We start from the raw sequence: 8,773 nt of genomic DNA, 5'->3' as shown, positions 1-8,773 counted from the left end.
AAACTGGAATGACATGAGTGTCTCAGCTCCAGGCTTTGTCAAGGAGGAAGAGGAAGAGGACCACAAGGTTTCTTGGGACCTGGACAAGATGCTACCATGGCTCAGAGCATCTAGGCCCGAGCTAGCATGTTTCAGGCTCCAACCTCAGGTGGACTCTTTCTTCCTTTGAGGTTCCTATGAATGCAGGGAAGGGCTTGGCCATTGGTCTCATCCTCAGCTGAGTCCAACAGGGGCTGCTCAGGGGGCTTCCTTCCTCCCAGAGGCCAGAACATGTTGAGATTCGCAGCACTTGGGTTGCCCTCCTCAAACTCACAGCCCCTGAGCCCGGCTCCCCTGCTGATCCTCTGGGCCACGTCTGCCACTCAGCCTTTCCCTTCCTAGGGCCAGTAACCACCGAGAGTCAGGGGCCCTGGGATCAGGTAATAGTCACCAGCTAGTAATGCTGTCCACCCCACATTACCCTGAGGAGCCCAGGTTTGCTCATATGTAAGATGGGAAATCATTCCCATATGGTTCCCATAAGGATTAAGTGACATATGAAAACAAAAGTCACATGAAGCATGACACAGAATCTGTTTCTTCCTTGAACTGAAAACTTGGGCTCAGAACCTGTCTGGGTCAGACAGGTTCCCGGAGCAGGAGCTCTAACCAGGATCCTTAGAAAGGGCCCCAAGTTCAGCTTCCCAGCCCCCAAGAACACAGAGACCATCCCTTTTCCTGCAGAAGCAGTCCCAAGCAAAGATGCCCATTTGGCTCTCTCAGCCATGGCTTGGGCCAACTGAGGCTCCAGATACCCTACCTGGGGGACAGACCTGACCTGGACCCTGTGAGAACACTTTGGAATCTGGGCCTCTTCTCAGAACTTCCAGGGGCCCTGCACAGATAGAAGTAAACTGAACAAGGCCGAAACATGGGCTCTGAGGAGATCCATCAAGGCTGGGGAAAGAGGAGGCCTAGGGCTTTCAGTCCACATGCAAATTTGAGGCCATGTGGCCCCAGTCCTCCCAAAAGCTGCAGAGGGACTAAGAACATCATCTTTAGAGGGCTCTCAGCTCTGTCCCCAGAGCATACCTGGGACAATCTAAGATGCTTATTCCCACCAGTACTGTTTCTACTGGAAAGTTCTGTCCAATGCATTATGACAAGAAAAGGAGGTGATGTTTGACCACTAGAAAGGAAGAGATGAAATTACCATTAATTGTAGATATAATTGACCTCTGGAAAACCCAAGACTGTTAAAACTAATGAGATATAAAAATCTATATATAAAACCCAATAGCAATATCCAGTTAAAGGTATAATAGAGGGATGTCAGGGAAGATAGTGGAGTAGGAAGCATCAAGATTCCATCTCCAGCTAGATGACAGTTAACTGGCAGAATCTGTCTGACATAACCATTTGAACATTGTGGAGTCTATCTATTTGAAGGCTTGCAGTTTCCAGAGAAAGGCTTAGACAGTAAATCTCCGTTAATTTTGGTCACTTGAGGGCCTTAGCATGGTAGCAGCTACCTATCCTCCACCCCTCAGCCTTATGGCAGGCAGCTATGCACATGTTCTTGGAGCACCTTGTGCACAGCTTGCGGGAGCCAAGGTGGGCAATAAGGGCCTCGTTTTCCAAATATCAGGGATCTGGGATCTGATGCTTATTGCTGCTTCTGATTGTGGTGGTGCTGATATAGAGGTCACCATAGTTGCAATCCCCACTGCCTGAAGAGGCTGCCAAGGGATTTAAAGGGCCAGAGCCTCAGTTTAGTCCTCCTTCTTTTTTCCCATTTTTCCCTTTTGGGAGCCAGGATTCGAATATTCAAAAGCAACCACATGTGGGGAGAGGGAGTTTTAAAAGTTACGGCACATGTTCATGGAAAGGTGCAGGCTCAAAAAGACCTAAAAAGACCTTAATTTTACACATCAAGTTTATCTCAGCTCAGAGGTACCCTACAACAATTTTTTTTTTAAATATACCCTGGGGAAATCTAATTTCCAGAGTTAGCAGAGTTACCCCATTATAAGACTCAAATGTCAGGTTTTCAACAACAACAACAACAAAATACAAGGGATACAAAGAAACAAGAAAGTATGGAGTATTGAAAGGGGGGGGAAAAAAGACAAACAGAAACCGTCCTTGAAAAAAACAGATGATGGACTTATTAGACAAAGACAGGTGTCCAGTTAAGAAAACTATGAACAAAATAGAAATACCAGTAAAGACATGGAAAACATAAAAAGGAATCAAAAGGAAATTTTGGAGCAGAAAAGTACAGTATCTGAAATGAAGAATTCACTAGACATATTCCAAAGCAGATTTGAGCAGACAGAAGAAAGAATAAGCGAACTTTAAGAGAGGGTGATTGAAATTATTGAGTCTGAGGGACAGGAAGAAAAAAGATTGAAGAAAAGTGAACACACAGAGCCTAAGGAGCCCGTGGGACACCATTAAGCAGACCAATATCCACCTCGTGAGGGTTCCAGAAGTAAAAGAGAGATGATTTGAATAAATAATGGTTGAAAACTTCCCAAATTTGATGAAATACATGAATATAAACATCCATGAAGTTCAACAAATTCCAAATAAGATAAACTCAGAGACCCACAATGAGGCATAATATAATCAAACTCTTGAAAGACATAGACAAAGAATTTATTTATTTATTTTTTATTAAATGCCTGTAGCACCTGGTATTCCAAGGTGGTCTCCCATCCAAATACTAACCAGGCCCAACCCTACTTAGCTTCTGAGATCAGACGAGATTGGGCATGTTCAGGGTGGCATGGCCGTAGACAAGAATCTTGAAAGCAGCAAGAGAGAAACAACTCATCACATACAAGGGACCTTCAAAAAGATTGTAGGCAGATTTCTCATCAGAAACTTTGGAGGCCAGAAGGCAGTGGGTCGACATACTCAAAGTACTGAAAGTAAAAACGTTGTCAACCAAGAATTCTATATACAGCAAAACTGTCCTTCAAAAATGAGGGAGATATTAAGACATTCCCAGATAAACAAAAGCTGAATTCATTACCACTAGAACTGTCACACGAGAAGTACTAAAGGAAGTCCTTCAGGTTGAAATGAAAGGACGTTAATCAATAACTCAAAGCCATATGAAGTTATAAAGATCTCTGATAAAGGTATATACATGGACAATTATAAAAGTATTATTGTAGCTCTGACATGTAACTCCACTTTTTGTTTTCCATATGATTTAAGAGACTAATGCATTTTTTAAATAATTTTTTAAAAATAAAGTATGTTTTTGAATATGAAATGCATAAAGATATGATTTTGTGACATCAGTAACTGTAAGGGGATAGGGGCAGAGTTTTTGTATGCTATTGAAGTTAAGCTAGTATAAATTCAAATTAGAGTGTTAACTTTAAAATGGTAAACATAATCCTCATGGTAACCACAAAGAAAATAGCTATAGAATATACACCAAAATAAATAAATAAATAAATAAATAAATAAATAAATAAATAAATAAATAAAAGAATTTAAATATTTCACAACAAAAATTTAACTAAACACAAAAGAATACGATAATCCAGGAAATGAGAGACAAAAAGCTATAAGACATACAGAAAAAAAAAAAAAGCAAATGGCAGAAGTAAATCCCCCTTAATAGTTATTATTTTAAATGTAAATTTATTAAACTCTCCAGTCAAAAAGACAGAGATTAGCAGAATGGACTCTTTTTTTTTTTTAGTTATCCAACTATATGCTGTCTACCAGAGAATCATTTTAGATCCAAAGAAAAATACGTTAAAAGTGAAAGAATAGGAAAACATAGTCCATGTAAATAATACACAAAAGAAAGTGGGATGGCTATACTAATAGCAGAAAACAGACTAAAAAGTTAATAGGAGAAAAGGAAGAACATTATTAAATAAAGGTTCAATACAGTAAGAAGATATAACAACTATAAACATTTACACAACGAAAAATAGACCATCAAAATATATGAAGCAAAAATTATGAGAATTAAATGAACAAATAGACAGTTCTACAATAATAGTTGGAGATGTCAATACCCCACTCTATTAATGAATTGAACAACCAGACAGACAATAAGTAGGAAATAGAAGGTTTGAACAATACAATAAACCAAATGGATCTAACAGACATACATATTCTTCTCAAGAGACATTCTCCAGGAGACATTCTTCTCAAGAGATTCTTCACAGGAGACATTCTCCAGGATAAACCAAATGCTGAGCCACAACAAGTCTCAAATATAAGTATCATACAAAGTAACTGCTCCAACTACAGTAGGATGAAGTCAGAGATCAACAATAAAAGGAAACTAGAAAAGTCACAAGTTGTGGAAACTAAACAATGCTCACTTCAACAACTAGTGGTTCAAAGTAGAAATCACAAGAGAAATAAGAATTCTTGGAGGCAAATAAAAATGAAAATACATATTAAAACTGATGGGACACCGTGAAAGCAGTGTTAAGAGAGTAATTGATAGCTATAAAAACTTATATTAAAAAAAAGATCTCAAATGAATAACCTAACTTTTAACTTAAGGAACTAAAGAAAGAACGAATTAAACCCAAATCTAGCAGAAGGAAAGAACTAATAAAGATTAGAGCAGAGATAATTAAGAGAACAGAGAAAAATCAATGTTGGGTCTTTAAAAAGATTAACAAAATCGACAAACCTTTAGCTATGTTGACAATAAAAAGAGAGAGAGAGAGAAGACTCAGTTACTAGCACCAGACAAGAAACTGGGGACATTACTTCCAATTCTACAAAAATGAAAGAATTAGAAGAAAGTACTGTGAACAATTATATAGGAAGAAATTGGATAACCTAGATGAAATGGATAAATTTCTAGAAGCACAAAACCTACCAAGATTAAATCACAAAGAAATAAAAAATCTAAATACATCTCTAACTAGTAAGGAGATTGAATCACTAATCAAAATCTTTTTGACAAAAAAAAGTCTTGGACCAGATGGCCTCACTGGTGAATTCCACCAAACATTTAAAGAATTAACACCAATCCTTTTCAATCTGCCTCCCATAGAGAAGTTAGGCCTGAGCCACAGGGTTCCAGAAACTTGAGCAGCGGGGGCCAGACCCCTCAGCAGAGTGGCAGGTGAGCAGCCCAGGAAGGCAGAATGACTGATTGGGCGTTGGAGGCACAGGGGGGCACACCTGCATGGTGGTTTGCTGGGTCCTCTCCCCTGCGTCGCATCTCCCTGTGGACCTAATCCCCCCAGTGTAGGCTGGCTGCCTCTATAACTGCCACAGAGCCTCAGAATCTCCAGATGTGGGTCCTGGTGACCTTAAACACCAGGAGACACAGACACGCCTGAGGAGTGGGGGCTGGGCAGTGGGAAACCAAGGTGGAAGCGCATGCCTAGGAAGAGGGACATTGTGACTCAGAAGCCACCCCAGCCCCTCCCACACCTGGCCTGTGGAGAGGTTGGGATTCCTCAGGTCACGTCCACAGGTGCGTTTTTCCTGGGTGGCGGCATCTGATCCAGCCTGGCTGGTGGCTGCCCCTTGGCCGGTAAGAGCAGGGCCTTGACAGCCCAACTACCACATTTGTTGTTCCCCAAGGCAAAACCCCTAGTTGATGTTGTAGCCAGAAGGAGAAGGCACATCTAGAGGCAACAGGAGGGGCAGACTTGGGTCTGGAGCTCAGAGCTGGGCTGGGAAGGAGACTAGGCCATGGCAGGAATCTTCGCGCACCTGCAAGCCAAACACAGTGCCCAGAGGGGCCGGCCTGTCCCAGGAGGTGCGACTGTGACTGCTGGCCAGCCAGCAGGTGCTTCTCTCCTTATGTCGTGGGCACCGCTAATCACACCTCAGGAGTCTGATGGTGTCCCCTTGATGCTGTGTCTTAGGAACACTGGCATCAGTGCCCAGGTGGGCTGGTGGGCAAGAACAGGGCCTGGGGCTCAGATATACCTGTGCTCAAGTCCGAGCTTTGCCAGGTAGTCAGCATGTGACCTGGACATCTGCCTTGCACTCCAAGCCTGTTTCCTCATCTGTAAGATGGAAGGGCTAAGGGAGGAGATGGGGGTCAAGCAGGGAGGGGTGGCGCTGTCAATCTTCCCAGGCTAGGACCCCAGCTTCTCCCCAGCTCCTCCCTCCCACAGACTCTGCCACTCGAATGCCTGGGGTGTCAGCTGCTCCTCACCATCCGTTTGCATTATTCAATTTCAGGCTTTGCTGCTTCTCACCTGTATTACCGTGTCACTTGAATGCCACACGTCTCAACTGAGCAGCCATATGCATGTGCCAGACACATGGCTAGGCCCTGGGGATGCAGCAGGGTGTGAGCCAGGCTCTTCCTAGGGAGCACGCAATGTAGGGAGACTGAGGATAGTGTGAGGCCCAGGAGATGGGGAGGCCTGGGGGCCTCAGGGGTCAGGAGGGGCACCAGGCAGGCAGGTCTGGAGTGTGTGAAGGTGTAGTGTGTTGTTCGTCCTGGGGTGAGGAAGGCCTCACCTGGACAGATCAGAAAGAGGACTTTGTAGTTCAGACTGTGGCTTGGCCACTCTCGTTGAGCATCAACAAAGGATTTGAGTCCTCTCGGTGACTTCATCACAAGGTAGCCATGTCCCCAACCCTGCCACCCACCATGGCCCTGGGATTTGTTCAGGTGTTCCTGGGCCTTTCATCCTCGAGGCTTCGTTTGATGATTGACCTTTATTTTCACCTGAATGAACAACACTGAAACAATAACAACAACAGGGCAGGGGCGACATGCATATCAATGACACATTTTTCAATGCTTCATTGTAGTTTCAGCCACTTGAATAATATGTCTGTATGCTGTTGCATGTGCAGTCTTTTCTGCCATTTTCACTTGGTTATGCCATAATTGTTTCCATGCAATCACTGAATTTTCATAACCATCATTTCAACAGCAACGGAGACTCTGCTAACGGGTGGGTATATGCTAGTGTCCTTGTCTGTTCTCCTTTTGTTCATTATCTGTGGTGCTCTGAGATTTAGTTCACTGCTTGTAATTAACACCAAAGCAAACTCCTTTCCACAGCTTTTCTTCTTTAGATTATTTTCTTGGGATAAATTTCCAGAGTTGATTAGGTAAAAAGATACTACAGAACATAAGGCTCTTGGCACATCAAGCCAAATCTTTTACAATTCAAAGGGACCGTGACAATGTCCACCACTGCCCAGAAGTGTTTAAGGGCCAAACAGCATTGGTTGTTCTAGTAGGTCTTCTTCATTTAATGGTATAAAGTAGACACCTGTTAGAGTCACACCACGCCCATGTCTGTTCTGTATACACGTGGAGCCTCAGGCCCCAGAAAGACAGAGAGAGGAAACTCGAAATAGTGGTTTAGAAGGGACAAGTGGAGCAGCCTTCCTGTCCCCCAGTGACCCCGTCTGTGGCGAGTCCCTCAGTTCAGAACCCGTCTATGCCGGCCTCAGGCTCCCAGCCCCTACTCATATCCACCACGCAGGCAGTGTTCATGGAAGCACAGATGGGGGAACTGGTGAGTTCAAGGATTTTCAAGGGAAGCTGTGACAATAAATTTCCCCATCATCACTGGCTTTTTTAAAATTGTGGTAAAATATACATAACATGAAATCTACCGTCTTCACCTTCTTTAAGTGTACAGTTCAGTGGCATCATTGTTGTGTAACCATCATCTCCATCTTTAGAAGTCTTTCATCTTGCAAGACTGACACTCTATCCCCCATTAAAGAGTGACTCCCCATCCTTCATCCCAGACCCCTGGGAATCACCATTCTACTTTCTGCCTCTATAAACTTTACTCCAGGAATTTCAGACAAGAGGAACCAAACAGTATTTGTCCTTTTGTGATTGACGTATTTCACTTAGTATAATGTCCTCAGGCTTCATTCATGCTGTAAGGTGTCAGAATTTCCTTCTTTTTTAAGACTGAATATTATTCCATTGTAGGTCTAGACCACATTTTGTTTATCCATTCACCCATCATGGACACTTGAGTTGCTTTATCATCGGCTTTTAAAAATTATCCCTGGACATCCGAACAATGGAATACTCTGAGATGGTTAAAAAATAAAAAGAACGAGGATGCAATGTCCTGCCGTGGAAAGATCTCCAAAATGCAATGTTAGTGAGGAGAGCACAGGAGAGTATATGCAATATGCTCTGTTTTTGTGTAATAAAGACAGAAAAGGAGAATATATATTTCTATTCCCTTGTCCTTGTATAAAGACACTCTGGAAAGATAGATAGGAACTAATAAAAGCAGCTGTTTATGGGAGGAGCATAGGGGGCAGGTGGGGGTCTCCACCTTCACACGCTGTGTTTCTGCGCATACTACCATAATCGTACCATATTGTCCCCAGCTCCGCTGGGCCTTTGCACACGGTGGCCCCCTGCCTGGCCAGTCTCTGTAGGCCACTTCCTGCCCTCAGTCTCAGCACAGACCACTGCCCCTGCCCCACCCCTGGCCCCTTGCTGTGTTTCAGGCAACTGGAGACCCTCCTGGGGGAGGAGACCGGCTTTTGCCCTTGGCAATCCTCCCGCAGAGGCCAGGGGTGGGCCCTCACTGCCCTGTCCTCTCCAGCACACTTACTGGGAGAGGTGGAAGGATTGGCGGGGTGCCACCAGACTTTGATCTCACCCACCCTCTCTCTTCAAGGCACTGTGCCTCGTCTCCCTTCGCCTGGGCCCACCTTGCTTCAGTGAGACAGTCTCTCAGCAGTGCTTGCTGTCTGCCTCCCACCACCAGCTCTGGAGGTCCTGCTCAGTCCTCCTCAATCCTCAGTGTCTAGAATGGGGCCAACAGTCGCTCCA

The 8,773-nt window shown here is 44.0% G+C and overlaps 1 pseudogene; it reads right to left on the bottom strand.

The window, feature by feature from the left end:
- Window positions 1–2,663: 2,663 nt before the first annotated feature.
- LOC111746696 lies at window positions 2,664–2,782 on the bottom strand (annotated as a pseudogene).
- Window positions 2,783–8,773: the final 5,991 nt, after the last annotated feature.

The sequence above is a fragment of the Pteropus vampyrus genome, unplaced genomic scaffold (genome assembly GCF_000151845.1).
Source record: "Pteropus vampyrus isolate Shadow unplaced genomic scaffold, Pvam_2.0 Scaffold197, whole genome shotgun sequence".
Taxonomy (NCBI): Eukaryota; Metazoa; Chordata; class Mammalia; order Chiroptera; family Pteropodidae; genus Pteropus; species Pteropus vampyrus.
Note: the sequence above shows the minus strand (reverse complement) of the source record. Positions and strands in the feature narration are given on the sequence as shown.